The 17,194-nt window shown below is 28.9% G+C and overlaps 1 protein-coding gene and 1 long non-coding RNA gene across 3 annotated transcripts in view; one reads left to right on the plus strand and one right to left on the minus strand.

The window, feature by feature from the left end:
* Nucleotides 1–17,194, plus strand: part of LOC107444907 (trace amine-associated receptor 1) — a 59,403-nt gene that overhangs the window by 10,894 nt on the left and 31,315 nt on the right. Inside the window, exon 1 of one of the 2 annotated variants that reach the window (XM_071179135.1) lies at nucleotides 11,790–12,322. The exons of the other annotated variant lie outside the window; for it this stretch is intronic. The gene's annotated coding sequence lies outside the window, so the exon portion shown is untranslated. Of the gene's footprint in view, nucleotides 1–11,789; nucleotides 12,323–17,194 lie in introns of those variants that run through there. 2 annotated transcript variants of the gene reach the window in all.
* Nucleotides 2,976–4,875, minus strand: LOC122271296 (uncharacterized). Its single transcript, XR_006226303.1, has 2 exons — nucleotides 4,591–4,875; nucleotides 2,976–3,181 (listed from the first exon to the last, which is right to left on the minus strand). It is a non-coding gene; the product is annotated as an uncharacterized lncRNA (long non-coding RNA).

Genomic DNA, 17,194 nt, shown 5'->3' on the forward strand with positions numbered 1-17,194 from the left:
CTATATATATATATATATATATATATATATATATATATATTTTATAAACGAAATTATCTTTTTGTCATCGTGTTTAAAGAGAAACATGACAACGATGAATGAGAAATAATTCCGTAGAGCGAAGCGAAAAGAAGATCTTTTAAATAATTGTATGTGGAGAAGTTGAGAGATGACTTGATATACTTTTTGTGGTTTAATTTAGAAACAATCTTGCAAGAATATGTTTGATAGTTACCTCTCTACAAAATAAACATTTACAATGAAATAACGTATCTTAATAGGTCACGATTGTATAATTAAATAATTTTATCAGCATCATGAAGTAAAATGTATTTATGGAATAGCTGGAAATTAACCTAATTGAAAGTTATTCCTTTTTTTATTTTTGCACAGTGACGGTAATATAAGTGGCGCAACTTTTGGCTAAAATATTATCCACGGTTGAATAAGGAGAAGTTACGATCTTCATGTGTTTTATTGTTATTTTTAATAAAATGATTAACCAAGTTATGAAATATTTTCGCATAATAGTACATTAATAATCATTAACTGTAAGATGGTTTCAGGATAAATGTATAATTTGTAATTAAATTTCAGAACATTGTGCTTTAATTATTTTGAAATATGAAAATGTTTTAAATCGAAGATAAGTAAAAAATGTACAAGTAGTATGAAGGAATAAAAAAAAATTCGATATTATATTCGATAATATGTTAAAGAAAAAAAACTGTTAAATTTGACGGGGAAAATGCCATGCGAGCCGTAAGAAGCAAAATTTAAAATTTGCTTTTATTGAATAATTAGAAATAAAACGAAATGAAATGTATTCTTTTTTACAAAAGTATCCTAGTTGTAATATAAGCTGTGAGTTAATAGAATTAACTATTAGTTAAGCTATTACACTCCGTTTAATTAACTGCCTGTTTTCAAGATCAAATTTTGTTTAGAAAAAAATATGATCCGCATTTATATGTTATATTGTGTTATTCTTAATAAAATTATCACTCAAATAATATAAAGTTTTCGCATAATAGTACAATAATATTCATTAGCAAGAAGAGAGGTGAATTATCTAATACTTAACTGAAATTCAAAATGCTGCGTGCTATTTATTTTCTAAATAAGGGAACATAATACGTAAAAACGGGTTTTTAAAATAGGTGAGTACAAGGTGAAGTATATGATACTTAACTAAAATGGAAAATGTTGTGTTCGGGTTTTTTTAAGAATAATATGCATATAAATACTTTGAATTGTATGCGTTTTAATTCATCACATTAATAAGACAAGTAAATAAGAAATGTAGCGATTTTAAACTATTTTAAGAATATCGCATTGTTTTATGGTTTTTATTGCTCTAAAAATAAAAGAATTTTTATGAGGAACCCCAATCACGAAACTAATTTTTTTTCTCTGTATTTAAATTTCTTATGTTTATTAAATTTTTAAAAAAATTGAGTCGAAACTATTAATTATTCTGAAATATTTTTGCCGTATTACATAAATTTATGAAATTTTATGAAGAAAAATATGAAGGTTAACTAAAATAGATGAATGTGGAAAGTTGAGAATTTTATTTTGGATACGTATTTTTCATTAAATATTTTTCTTTTATCAATTTAAAAATAAATAATTAACATTGTCATGCTTCCAAACATTTTAACACTGGTAATTGTATTACGTTATGAAGATGTGTGTAGAGTGATTAAAAAAACATTGTTAATTGTCCAAATATTTTTAAATTGTTAACTTTATATTACTTTAAAAAGAGTGATGTGTAAAAACATCGTTGCATTTCAATCATGTTAATTATTTCACAATTATAAAAGAGTTTACAAAGTAATAAATAGTCATTTTAGTAGGTAAAATTGCCTTAAAATTGTTGATTTTTGAGTATCAGATAAACTCTACTAAATAATATACAGACTTTCTAAAGGCCATATCACACTTAAGGAAATTCGTCCAACTCAACCTCAACTTTCTGTTCAACTACTACCTGAAACAGTTGAACTATGGTTGCCATGCGGTTGAAAAGAGTTGATCATTGATAAACGAGTGATTTCTTTCTTTTTAGGCGATTTAGCGCTTTATACATAGACGGATAAAAATTTTCATCGAAAGACTCAGCGCGTGTGGTAATTAAATTTAATTTAATCGACGGCAATGGATCCTTCCTCAGCAATTTCAAGTTTGATCATTTACAGTTTGGTAAAGAAAAAAAAAGGATAAGAGAAGGACACTTTGGAGTAAAGCATGACGCTTACGAAGACAGAGATTAGGCTGTTAGGAAAATTTATTGAGAGAACTGTTTGTTTTCATTTGTGCAATCTTTGACATAGAAGTTAAAAATATATAATTAGTTTTAATATTGGAAAAGTAAATTAGGAAAAAAAAATCACCATTTTGTTATAAATATATTCGTTGCATGCTGTATTAATTTCACTTATTATCATAAATTAAACACATAAGTAGCAATGGATTTTTATCTTTAGTTAATAAATATATTTTTAGATTATTCTTTACCTTTAGTCATATAGTACTTATTTTAAATTATTCAAATAAATTACCTTTAAGTTTTTCATATATTTAATAACATAATATAGCTTTTTGCAACTTACATTTACTATGTATATTTTACAACGGAGAAAACAAAATCTAATATAAGAGTAAAAATAAACAGTTATAACAAAATTTAGGAGTTTGATAATTTTTTGCACCAAATTAATGCAATTAATTTTTTTAATGTTGACTTTAAGTTCTTGAAAAATTATTAAAATAGTTTTTTAAGAGTTCGATAAGTATTATTATATATGTTTAGTGAAATACTCTAATTTGAAAAAAATTGTGCTATTTGTAGAAAATTAAAAGTTTATGTGAAACTGAATTTTAAAAAAAAGAAAGCTATTAAACGGCACTATTTTGTTAAAGGTTCAACATGAATAAACACAAACTATTCAAAAATTAGGAAAAACAAGAACTGATAAAAGTGAACAATTTATTCCAAAAGCAGTTTCGATTAATTTTTTATGAGCTCTTAAATGATATTTCCTGTGGTGGCGGGATGTTACATTCCAAATGTTCTCTTTTTTCTTCAAGAGTTCAATAAATGTGCTCTCCATTTCGATGCTCCATTTAAAAGTTTCTCCAACGGGAGCTTGTTCAAAATTTTGACTCATCTTTGCTGCAATACAAGTAAAAAAATTTATTAAGAAAGGTGAAGCAAATGTATTTAAGGCAACAGACAATAAGGAACAGTCATTAAAAATTACCAACCAATTAATTCTGTCAGCATATTGTTATGGTATGAGTAAGTTTTTTATTATCAGTAAAAACTGAAATAAATTTTTAATGGTTTTCCATGTTTTTATAATAAGATTAATAGAAAGTGAAATTAAAATTATGTATAATTACAAGGAGTATCAGTTACTTGTCCCATTTTTTCAAATATTTAACCTTAAGAAGAAGACTTCTTTTTTAGATAAATAATTTTAACTTTATCTTTAATTTCAAAAAATAAATTAATCTATTAAATTATGAAAAAAGCAGATATAAAAAGTACCTACATATTAGTATATTTAAAGTTAAACGTGTGTTAATACTTTTTTATTAAAAAAATTACATTGAAAAAACCTGTTAGGTGCTTTAACGGGTAAAAAAATATTTTCAACTTCCTTCATAATTTATTCAAAACCTGCTTATTAATAATATAAAGAATGCAACTGCATTTGAAAAATTGATCCTTACAGTCTATGTTATTTAAATTTCCATCTAATCTAATTTCATTAAATATTACTTTTTGAAAAAACCCTCTTTAAGTTTTTAATAGTAATACAAAATTACAGATACAAGTTTCTTCAACTTTATAAATATTAAAAACTTAATCATATAAAGCATGCAGATCTATTTGACAAACTTATGCTACACAATAAATTACATAAGATTAAATGTGAATCAATAAGTTTTAATAAAAACATTTTTTTTAAAAAAACCCACTTAGCGTCCCAAGTGGGTTTTTTCAAGGTGGGCCCACTTGTCAATAGAAAGTGCAAAGTAATTGGAAAAAAACAAATTTTTATTCCGCGAATACTGACAAATATACAGTTTAAAAATAAAATAATACAAAGAAATTAATTCTGTCAGCATATTGTTTAGGTATGAGTAAGTTTACTTTTTATAACGCAATTTTTTCCTTTGTAAAAAAATATTCAAAATCACTGAATTCAGTACCAACTCTAGAATAATTGCTGGTATAATCTTATCGGAACTATAGAAAGAGCAAAGTAATTGTAAAAAAAAAAAATATATTTGAATTCGGCGAATACTAATAAATATACAGTTACGTACGAAAAAGATTAAATGCAATTCATAAAATTTGTTTATCATTTAAAGTAATGTCAAAATATAAAACAAAACTACTTTTATGTACTTGCAAAATTTACTTCAGATTGGCGAATTTGGCGTAAAAAATCATACTTTTAATTCACGGTTAAAAACATAACACATTTATAACATAAACTTCTTTAATGGATAGAAACAGATTTATACTTCTTATAAAATAACTTTAAAATCAATACTCAATTAAAAACTCACCTGAATTAATATATAACAAATTAGATTCGCTGCTTTTTCACATAAACTTTGCCGCCATATTGTTTTGACTTGTGCTATCCCATAATCCCATGCGGTTGCTGCCACCTGATTGGTTGAATTGTGAAGTTGAATCAACTCTTTCGAAGAGATCTGAAAGAGTTGAACAGCAGTTGATCCAACTCGGATAAGTATAGCACACCTATGTTTTCGGACGGAGTTGTCTTCGGAGTTGAAGTTGAGGTTGAGTTGAAGGTTGAGTTGGACGAATTTCCTTAAGTGTGATATGGCCTTAGATACCAAAACTTTTAATTGTGTTTACAGTACAGTACACTTATAAAAACATTTGCAAAATTTTACATAAACATTATACACCTACAGATCCAAATATTTTTAAATTTTAAATTATATTATGCTATAAAAATTACTGCAAAATGATAAGCAAACATTGGTATAGATCCAAACATTTTTAAATTGCTAACAATATAACACATTAAAAAATCTTTAAAATATGAAAAAAAACGATATATATCCATTTCGCTGATGCAGGTAAATTCAGTTTTAAATTATTTATTTATTTTAATTTTTAAATTTTTTTATTCTTTTTAATAAAGACTAAAAAAAGTTAAAAAAAAGTCGACTTCATCGCCTGCACCATCAAAAAGAATAAGTACCCAATAAGCAATATTCTAATATTTTTAAATTGTTGATTTTATTGCTCTCTGAAAATGTCTAACAAAAATTGAACAATCATTATTATAAATCCAAACTCTCTTGAATTATTAATTTAAACGTTTTATTAAAATCTCTGCAACAAACACATTTAAAAATGTCTGAAATAGCGTCATTAAAAGTCGTAAACTCGCTTTGCGAGTTCACGAACTTTATACACTCTATTACAAAAAAAAATCGACGCACCAAGAAGCAATCATCCGATTGCTTTGAAATTTCGTATGCATGAATGTTTTGAACAGATATGGCTGGAATGATGCCGACTGGGGACGTATAGTCTTTAGCGACGAATCCCGCTTCCAACTGTGTCCTGACGATCATCGAAGACGTGTTTGGAGACGCACAGGGCAGAGGGGGGATCCTGCCTTCACTATTGCATGCCACACCGGCCCTTAACAAGACATTATGGTCTGGGGTGCCATTTCCTTTGGCAGCCGGACCCCTTTGGTCGTCATTAGAGGTACACTTACTGCACAGCGGTACGTCGACGACACCTTAAGACCTGTTTTGCTACCATCCCTTTTGCAGCGCCCTGGGCTGGTTTTTCAGCAGGACAATGCCAGACCACATACGGCACGTGTTGCTATGAACTGTCTGCAAGCTTGTCAAACTCTTCCTTGGCCTGCCAGATCACCAGATCTCTGTCTCATCGAGCATGTCTGGGATATGATGGGAAGGCGATTGCATCTGGCACGGAATGTTGATGATCTAGTTCGACAATTGGATCGAATTTGGCAGGAAATACCGCAAGAGAACTTTATCGGTCTATGCAGCTTGTGGCAGCTTGTATCCAGGCTAGAGGCTGGTCAACACCTTATTGAACTTGTTTCTGTAACTCTGCAATAAATTATTCAATTGTTCTGAAATTTTAATCATTTACTATTCTGTACATTGTCTTCCTATCCACCAATTTTCGTTTCAATCAGACAACTCCTTATTGGTGCGTCGATTTTTTTGTTATAGAGTGTACATCCCCACCATTCTGGATGTCCGAAAGACCCAGGCCCCTCAGACACGGAAACCACACAGCCGTCACCCAGACAAAGAATATATAATGTTATATATACTTATATATTCTTTGAACCAGAAGACGCATGTACTGTTCCGCGCACCTTGTGCCTAATCCTAAAACTCCACAGACCCACTAAGCTCGTCTGTCAGAGCTTGCTGAAAGGGAAAAGTTAGTGCATGGAAAAACCAAATACATTGAGATAAATTACTATTATTAAGAAATTAAGTTACAGATCAATATTTAAAAGCAGCATCACTAGGATAACCAAAATTAAAAATTTCAAATGGGTTAAAAATTTTACTGTAAAAATTACAGATCAGTTTTTTTCAAAAAATTTTTATGGAAAAATTTATTTTACTGTGAAAAGTTCTGGCCTAGTGAGTGCCGCTGCTTTTTACCGTGATTTTCCAGAAATTGTTTTACAGTGTAGTTATAATTCCAAACTCTTTTTATTTGTTAGTTATATTACATTTTAAGATTGCCTGCTAAACATTTACTTTTTCAGTTGTAATCGTCTCAAACCTTTCACTTAAAATATATATTTATACAGTAATTGACTTGGATAGAGTTCAAATCATTACTCATCGATAGAAAAGAAAAATGCAACACATTTTACGTTGTTCGACACATGTCTGTTCAAACTATTTCGGGAAACGCATATGGTGCTGTCAACGACACAAGATTAAGTCTAATAGATGGTTCTGTTTTGACTATCTTTCACTTAATACTTAAATACCTTTTTTTTTTACTAATCTCTTTCATCTGTTTCATTGAAGGATAGCAATCGACTCCATAATAACATACCTACGATCATAGTTAGTTGAAGATGAAGACATCTCTTCATAAAGATAATTTATTGTAATACTATTTTCTGCACTTGTAACCGCATGGTGCACAAAATAAAAACACGGAGCATTCTGAATATTTTTAATTTCATGATCAGATTTTTATGTACTCATGACTCATTCTTAATGGTTTGAGAATCTCACTTCAAATATCATAATTAATAAGTGCAGACGATATTTTATGTTACGATATTTTGAATTAAAATAGTCGTATATATAAAATTTGATAACTCAGAAACTATTCAACCCAGTGATCTCAAATGTTTCACTTTGTCATTTAAATGTACATAAAACTATACAAAAAAAACCTTAAAAACCAAGCAAGGAATTTTTTTTTGTTGTCTTTACAGTTTAAAAATTATAGCTAATACCGCAATAATTTGTATAGACGATATGAGACAGTATACGAAATAATCTAAAGGGTTTTTATTAAATAAGAAGAAAATTTTTAAATATTAAAACAAAATTATCTTATTGTTGCGTAGTTGACCAATCGTATAAATAAGTGCTTGTAAAAAAAGATTACGTAATCAAAAGAACTAGGTACCCTTTATTAAATTTTAAAGGGTGCATATAGAAAGGGGTGCAAATTTATAAAAAATTAGATAAAAATTGAATTATTAAGAAAGAAAGTGAGACGTTATGTTTTCTTTGAAGATAAGCATCTCTAACCATCAACAATCTTCTATTTTTATTCTTTTTTTTTTTATCGTTAACACTCTTCACTTCAACAATCTTTTTCATCCCTTTACTTTCTCCCTTTTTTAATCCAGACATTTCTTTTTTTCTCACTCTCCTTTAAAAACCCTCAAAAGTTAAAAGGTTAAGAGTAAGAATCCAATCAAATGCTAAAATAATTTTCAAAAAAGTGTAAAACTATGGCTATTAAATACATCTGCCCAAAAGTTACCCCACAATTGAGACTTTTCTCACAGTCGGGAAATATTAAAGGGGTTTGAAAATCTTCATGATTTACTAAGAAAAATTATTTATGTTCGCTAGTAAATCTTGATTGAATCTTTGATGCTCATCAAATTTGACTCGAAATAAATATTTAATTTAAAGAACGTTCGCACAAGCGTAATTTTTTATAATACGTTAAATAAATAGTACCTAGAAAAAAACTGTTCCACGCTAAGAAACAACAATTGTTGCGAAGTAAACATCAGGGTTGGTGAGCTCTAGTCTTAATAACTTTAAAGAGAAAAGAATTTAAGATTGTAACATAATAGTAGAGCAGAAGAACACAAATATATAATTTTAGTTAAACATTTCATGTTCTATAAATAAGCTCACATTTGTTTCCAAAAATATTATGATATATTTGAATAAAGAAATGTTTATCATTTAAAAAGTAAAATTTTACGTTTATTACAACTCGAAACGTCAGCAAAAAATATTTTTTGGCAAATGATGAACGAGCGACGAGTAAAATCACGTTGTTTGTCTGTTTATCTTAATCCTAACAAAAAAACAATTTACTGAATGGGAAGTTGAGTTTAAAAAGAAATCAATTAAATGAACAAAGGAAACGCTTTCGTTTCATTTCCTTTGCATGAAGTAAAAAAGAACAAAACTAAACTGATAAACTGATCACAACCTCTAAACACGAACAATTGAAGCGTTATTTTTTTTTCAGGACGAAATATATGGATTCATATTTATTGTTATCAATTTAAGGACAAAAAAACAATTATTATAAATTGATTTTCAGTTAGTAAATCACGACATCATTTGATTTCTTTTATATTATAAATATCTTTCATTTCTTAAGACTTTTATGCACTTTATGATCATTTGTTTGTGCCACTCAAAGCACTAAACAGTATTTGTTAGTAATAAATAAAAGCATAAAGAATTGTTTTCCTTTTTTCAAATAAACTTTTATGTTATTTTAATGTTAGTTATTGTAGAATTTATTACATACAAGGGGGCTAAGCCCCCTGTTCGCTGACGATCACCAACCCCGATGATTTACTATTTCTTGGCATAAAACAGTTGAAATTATTTAACTAAAAATATATATGTACTAAAAAGAACACTTGTACCGTCACTTTTCACGTTCAAATATTTTCCATATGATTCTATTAAGATCTATAACTGAACATAAATCATTTTTGTAAATAATCATTTTTTGAAATAGCATTTGAAATTGAAAGTATATTGTTATTAACAAATTTGGTGAGTTTCGCAACTGTAATTTAATATTTTTGCTTACCAAACGGTATTTAAAATACAATTTTTGCATTCATCACTTTTTTGTGAATGAAGTTGAAAGTTAAATTCTAAATCATTCAGCGAATCTCTTTAACAGTCTGTCATAATAAAATAATAATGTAATTTGCAACAAGAAATAATAATTGTAAAATGGTTAAAAAGAACAAACACCGATTTAAATAACTTTATCTTAAAATGTAAAGTAGAATTACATTATTCTAATAATAATAAAAACAATCCTCCTGAACTCTTCATTTAGAAATCAAACAAAATCAAAAACGTTATAACAACAGTACAGGTCATTTTAACTTTTAAATTGGGGATTCAAAAATATTTGTAGGAAAACAATAACTTTATGACTTGTATCAATTTTATGCCGATGACAACCAAACCAATATGAAAATTTATGTGGAAAAACTGGATCCTACCATGTGATTTTCCAGCCAATAAAAATGTATTGACAACAACTGCGACACCATTAATTAGAGTTTTATATATAGTAAGAAAAGTGGTTTTTGAAGGATGGTGGTTTCAAGTTTCAGATTACTTAGGAAATTTGATAGTAGTTATTTGTTGATGTATTAGAATAGAATTTAGAAAGCTTGTATTACTTTTTCTCTCTATATTTTTTAATGATAGAATGAGTATCATTAAATATATATATATATATATATATTTATATNTATATATAAATATAATCGACTATAACGAATATATATAATATAACGAATCATGAAAATTTTTTGATATTTACATCCTACATACCGTGCAATAGTTCATTAGTCAAGTAATGTGCAATTTTTTTTTCTAATAATTAATGAATTGATATAACATTAATTGTAATTATCAAACGTTAGCTCATTGTAGGAAATAGTTATCCCTCGTCAACGAACTTTGAATTTTTGAATAAAAAATGAGCTAAAACTTGTTTTATATATATACAGTGTAGACGGATCATGGATTCCATTGCCGTTAGGTTAAGTGTGAGAGACTTTTATGGTTTTGCTTTCCATGTAATATTTGTGTAGATTTGTTCCACTCAAAAAGACGAGTTTGTATGGGAATTCCTTTTTGTTTTCTACTTCTGAGTTGAGTTAAAAATTGGTTATTGCAGATCTAACCTGCATTTGCTGTTTAAGACCCGTTCTAAAGTCAAATTGATATAATTTTAATGCTCATACACTTATAATAGTTTTTGGAAGATTTTTTAAGAAAAATACGACCCAGTTCGGACATTTTATATCCCAAAAATAACAAATGACTCGTTTCAGAAGTGACAGACATCACCATTTTATTAGCCAATATATTTTTATGTATTTATATTTGCACGTACAGTTAATTTTACAAATTTGGGACTTAAAAACAGTTTAGTGTCGAGCCCCATTATAATGAACCGTCTGTGGAATAAGATCACTTTAAAAGATGATTCACTACATCCAAAGACTTTATTAAAATATTTTTTAGCATATTGCAGTGGCTGCAATAGTGTTTTTATAAAATATTAAGAAGCGAAATCTGTAGTGTTTCCTTACATCGAATTTCTTCCGATAACGAAGCTTTTAGTCTGAATGTTACATAACATTTCTTCTTTTAGTGTTGAAAGGAATTTTAAGACATTTTTCTTTTCAATTTGCTGTTAGTTTTGAAGAAAGGAGTCATTAAAAGTTGGAATTTCTGTGCCACCTAGTAGCTCTTGCCTGTTTTTCAATCGATTCATTTTAAACATTCCTTTTTTAATGGGTGGTATTTAATTTTCAATAAAAAGTCATCATTCTATACTTTTCAATTTATTACATGAAAAAATGGATACTCAAGTCCCACGAAACTTCCTACGTTTTTGAAGAAACTATTTCCTGGTATATGCTCCGAGCGAGCATTTTCTCAAAATGACGAATATCACCACTTCTTCGAGGAAATGAAATTCGTCAAAAGTAAAGAAATCTTTCATCATTCTATTTTATTTTTCGCAAAAATGACATGTGGCACTACAAGTGCCTTATGGTATCTAATGGGTGGCATTGCTGATCTCACTTTTTCTTTTATGGACACCAGACAGGTGGATAAATGTCACCCCAACAACGCAAGAAAGAATCGGGATTCGAACCCATGATCTTACTAATGTGAGGCCAACTTGTTGATCACCATGCGTTGGATTATGTCGTCTGTCTCGTTTCGTTGAGTTAAAGAAACATTTTCGTCATACATTTGAGAGTTCATGTTTCTTCACAAATTACGAGATGAAATGATTCTCACAACTAACGAAATTCAGCTCAAGGATAACAGAATTATCAAAAGTGAGAGTCTTATTTCTAAAAGAGTAGTCTAAATATTTTGTAACATTTACTTAAATATCCGAAAAAAGAAATTTGAGTGCACTTTAAGAAATCCAAAAATTTCTTAACTATTCACTCTAAATGTATGAAATAGCATTAGTTAAATAACAATTTCAACAGGTTTACTAAAAACATTCATCACAACCGAGTTGTTCACTACAGCGGTCGGAATAATAGGCTGTATTAGTATTATCTCAATCAACTTTAGATAAGTTTTCTCATTAGATTTATACTCTTAATAAAAAAAAAGAGAAAAAAAATGATATATTCTTGTGTGACAGGGTCATTCATTACAAGTCAGAAGCATTTTTCTCTCACCAATACCAGTTAAGTAAGATAGAAATAAAAAAAAAAGAAATTTAGTAATCCTGTATGCACGGTCATACTCCAACGAGAGAGAATAAATTGATGTGATAGCTGCAATACAGCGATAATAATTTCTGACAAAACTGTTGCTAGTCGAATTAATTTTCTCGAGTACCTTTATTAATGCATTTATCCGCACACAATAGGGCGTGGGCTCTGTGAATGTACAAATTGTTCTTTCTTTCGATGGAATTGGAAATAGGAGTCATAGTACGGACAGGGTGACCACCGTAAGTCTGCTTATGCAACTGTTTTTTCTTCTCATTATTATTAAATGTATTTTAAGAAAAAAACATTGACTTTAGTATTACTGTCACTTCACAAAAATTTCCATTTACTGTAAAAACTCATTCATCTGTACATGCTTGAGAAAGGATTCCATCTTTCAGAATGTATTTTGAAATTATAACATTTAGAATTATAACATATTACAACAAAGAGACATTTATATTATCTTTATTTTTAAATACTGTATTTTGTTTGCAGATGGAAAAGTGAATGCTATAACGTTATGAGACTCCATATCCTCATTAATGAGACTTTTATATCAGTATAACAGTTCAAAAAGGAATTGGTTTCTAGCTCTCTTGAATTACGTTTCTTTAATTTTTTCTATATATATATATATATATTTAAAAAAAAATCATCATAAATGTTAAGATTTAAGCAAGATTAAGTTTCTTACTTTCTCTTGTTACTTTCGTCATCAACTCAAGCACGAGCTTATGAAATAAAGTTTTCGAGATCAAGCTTCTAAATTAATTTTCCTAAAACACTGAATAAAAAAATCATTATTTAAAGAAAAAAAAGCAATCAAAATTAGCTAAAAAAGCACTTAAATGTTTGAAATAATTTTCGAAGAAAAAAAAAGAGAAAACAGCAATATAATTTCAGTTTATAAATAAAAATTGCTCTTTCAGAACATCAAATTTTTACAATAAATCATTTTCACAACAAATCTTGTTGTAAATAATTCTCAAATTAATTCTCATATGTTATTTTTATTTTTTATTCAATCGTACTCTCGACACATTTGACATTTCCAGAATTTTTTAAAAAAAAAAACAATTACTTGTGAATACATTGAAATTTCAAAAAAAGAAAATTATGGTAAATTCATAAATAAGAATAGCTCTTTCAGAAAGTAAAATTTGAAATTTGTAGTTGCATTCCTGCTATCAAGCTGCCACCTTGGTATTTTTACTACAAGTTTAATAATTCGTGAACTAATTGTCGAACACTAAATGTTTAATTTTTCCTTCGGATACCCTTTTCAGTACTTGCAACCTTCGTAATTTTAAGTCCTTTTTGTGGGGGCAAAGTTCAACATCCAAATCTTCGATTAACTCGGTGTATAAGAATTTTTAATATAGAAAGAAATATTGATAAATAGGTTAAAAATACGTTTATGGCTCAGGGGATAAAGCGTTCGCCTTCCAATGAGGTGATCGGGTTCTAATCTCAGCGATGGCTGGTCAATACGAATTCCAGCTTGCACCGACCACAGTGCTGGCGTAAAATATTTTCAGTGGTAGACGAATCATCGGTTAAAGTCCCCTTGCCATCAGACTAACAGTGAGTGGTTTTCGTGGTTCTCCTCTCCATGTAACGGAAATGCGGGTTAGTTTCATCAGAAAGCCCTCGACGAAGACACATTTCTCCCAGCACTTGATCCAGGAGTTTCCTTGTCTTCCGGATTGGGTTTAAAATGACGAGTTGAGCAGGAGCAGTCGTAAACACTGGGTTTGCTGTTCAACGACGGTTATAAAAAATACGTTGATAAATTCGCCAGCAATTTGTACAACTGTAAAAATGAGGAAAAAATATTTAATTTTCAACTGCATCGTCATACATTATGTTGCTTTTAAAATTTCTAAATTTTGTTAGTGAATGATCGAGAATTTCTATTTTCTTTTATCTTTCATTCCCCTATTCATTTAACCAAATGAACGAAAATTGATTGTATTTAGAAAATAAATCTTTGTAATTAGAATATTCTTTAAAAGTACTGGGTGAAATTTCATGAGTGCAATAAATGAAAAACAAATCTAAATAAAATGTTTGCCCATTAAATTGTTAATAAGCGAAAACTTTTCAGTTATGGTTTCCAACTTATGCACTTATGATTAGACAGATAAAATAAAACAGATTATCCTGTCTAATCTGTCTGTTTTACTCCCGATATTCAACGCATCATTAACAAAAGCAGTCAATCAACCATTTTGTCTCCCTTTCAAAAAAAGGAACAGCTGTGATATCGGATTAAAAGGTCAACAAACCGTTACTTGAATAGTGGTTGACTAACTAACGGATGTGTGTCAAGTTAATAGGAGGGAAACAAATACTTCCTTTCCATTTAAGGGGCAATTAATAATGTTTGATTGTAAGAAAAAAAAATGTATACAAGTCATTCGGAAGAAAATAAAAATTTATTTTTTTTAAAAAATTTTAATCGTTGTGAAATTTTTTAGTTAATTTCACAAATGTTTATCATAATATTGAAGCCACTGATGCTTAATTAATTTTGGTACTAATTGGGTACTTACAACTCGAGAAGAAGTGAAGTGATTATGCCAAACTACGTGATTTAAATCAGATTTCGTTGGATACTTATTTCTATTAGGAGGACCGTAAGAAGTACTAGACATTTGACACAACTTTATTCAGTATTATAGAAAACTAAAAACTATTCATATATATAGTTTTGGAAATCAATATATTTAACTAGTTTCTTAAGCTGAAATAACTGTCTATAGCACGGCAAGCTGAATAACTGTTTTCTGTTGAATTTTTATTAGGGAAACTTTGGTAAAATTACATGAGATTGATTGTCCAAAAAAAATTTGTTATGAATGAAACTCAGAGATAACTATAAAAGAATGCGATATATGTGTATTACTCTCATGTTGTTGTAGGCCATTTAGGCATTTGCGGTGCGATTATTCTTGTTTTTCAGAGGCTCCATCTATGGCCAATAATTTGACTTTTGACACACCCATACGTCACATCCATTTATACGGCGGATCCATTCATACATCCATTCATTCAATCACAGATCGTAATTTTGATCTTAACGATCAATATCCAGTCCAGTACCCCCAGAGGTGTAATTTGTCATGGGAACATGGAGGACTTTGTGAACCGACAGATTAAATGTGCACCAGCCACCATTTACAGCATGGGGAGTCTTCGGCCGGCAGGATTCGAACTCACATTTCCTCGAACGTGAGAAGTACCGGATATTACGACCAAATAAATAATAAATATATAGCGATGATTAATTACAAAAGAGAAAAAATTGTGATCACACATTACGATCACAGGTTACCATATTTATCAAATCATTTTTTTAACGCTTTAACATTTGTCTTTTTGTCGCCAATTGGCTGAGATTAGTTTACGATTCCAACCAATGCAGAGAAGATGCCACAAAATTCTTTTCCTTCTTCATTATTTAAGTGCTTATTAAAATTACCGGCATATGAATAGACAGTCCTTATGAATAAGTTGCTCATAAAAAGAGCATAAAAATTCGGTAAATTATAATTGTATGTATAAACAATCGAAATGAACTTTGGTGAAAATAAAAAATAAAATAAAATTAATAAGTCTCTCTCGAACTCCCGTTCGTTGGTGTCCTCCCGAACGAGGGTCCAGCGCCCTGCCAACCTGGATATCCCAGGATATTTATATTTTAATTTATAAGTCTCTGGAAACAGTATTAAGTAATTTTTTAACTTTCATCTGTTCTTGTTCTGTTAAGCCTGGTTCGAATTCGTTGTAATATTCTCTCTGCTACGTGTATGTTTAATTTAAAACTCAATTTACTTTAAGAGTCTTTGCAATTTAAATTACGGATTGTCTCGTAAAAATAACTTTATTGATTCTTATGTATTCTCTATTGTAATTGAAAGTGTTACTTAAATATAAACATGACTTTTGTTTGCGACTAATTTACACCAAATAGTGTAAAAGAACACAGGGAACTATCCTTGTAGTTTGGGAACACCATTTTCGGTGATCAGATATACAGTGCGCTAATTTTTCTTTTAGAAATGAGTATGTACAATGATATGTTTTTATAATTTAGGTTTGTAGGCTTAGCATTTTATAGAAATATAGTGGACAACAGTTGCAAACAGTGCATAATGTTTTTCATTCCAACACTACATGACTAATTTAAATATCATTAAAAATAAATTTCCTACAGTAAATAAAATCAACTGTTAAAACTGACACGATTGTTTTAACAAATTCTGATAGATAAAATTTTTGGTAGTTCTTATTTAAAAAAAAAAAAACTTTTTATTTTTTATATAGTTCAACTAAAATCTGACTTGGATTATTCGTTTTCAGTTAAAGTTGATTGATCAATAATAAACATGTAGGAATAAAGTCGGGCATCGATGACCTCAAGTTTTAGTAGAAAGCGTGTATTTTACCCAATAAATTTAATTTCTATCCAGTCAGGTTTAAAGTTCTATTATCATCAGGTCAACCATGCGAAGTTGAAGAGATTTTTAATTGTGTTAGTTTCATAGATAACATTTTGCATGGGAGCAAGTTGCCCCCATGTTTGTAATTACTTTTTCTTTCGGTGGTTGAATTGAATCGTAACAATTAAGGAAATCAAAACATTATTTTTCTGTTCAACATTGGTAAATAAGGTAAAATTTCTTTCCGAATATTAAAAATCTTATAAGAGATTGTTTTAAGTTAAATTACGTTTATAGTTTTATACCTATGTACTATAAAAATTAAACCTTGGTAGTTAAAATATGTTTCATTTAATATACCGTCATTTTTTAAATTTCCTTCGTTTGCCAGAAACTGCATTCGTAAATGCTAAAGAAAATTTACTTACATAAATATTATATCAACTATGAGCAGAAAAGTCAACGTCATAATTTTTTTTCATTTTAATCATTCTACATTCTAAAAGTTAACCCAAATTTCTTTAAGAAACTCGTTTTTATTCTTATTAACACAGAATAAGTTTCCTTACAGCTATATCTTGTAAAATAACTATTGAAAATTTATCCGGCGATGTAATAAATCAAAATTTTACCGGATACCCGGAACTGGCTGGGTAGCAAATATAA

This window comes from Parasteatoda tepidariorum, chromosome 3, assembly GCF_043381705.1.
Source record: "Parasteatoda tepidariorum isolate YZ-2023 chromosome 3, CAS_Ptep_4.0, whole genome shotgun sequence".
NCBI lineage: Eukaryota > Metazoa > Arthropoda > Arachnida > Araneae > Theridiidae > Parasteatoda > Parasteatoda tepidariorum.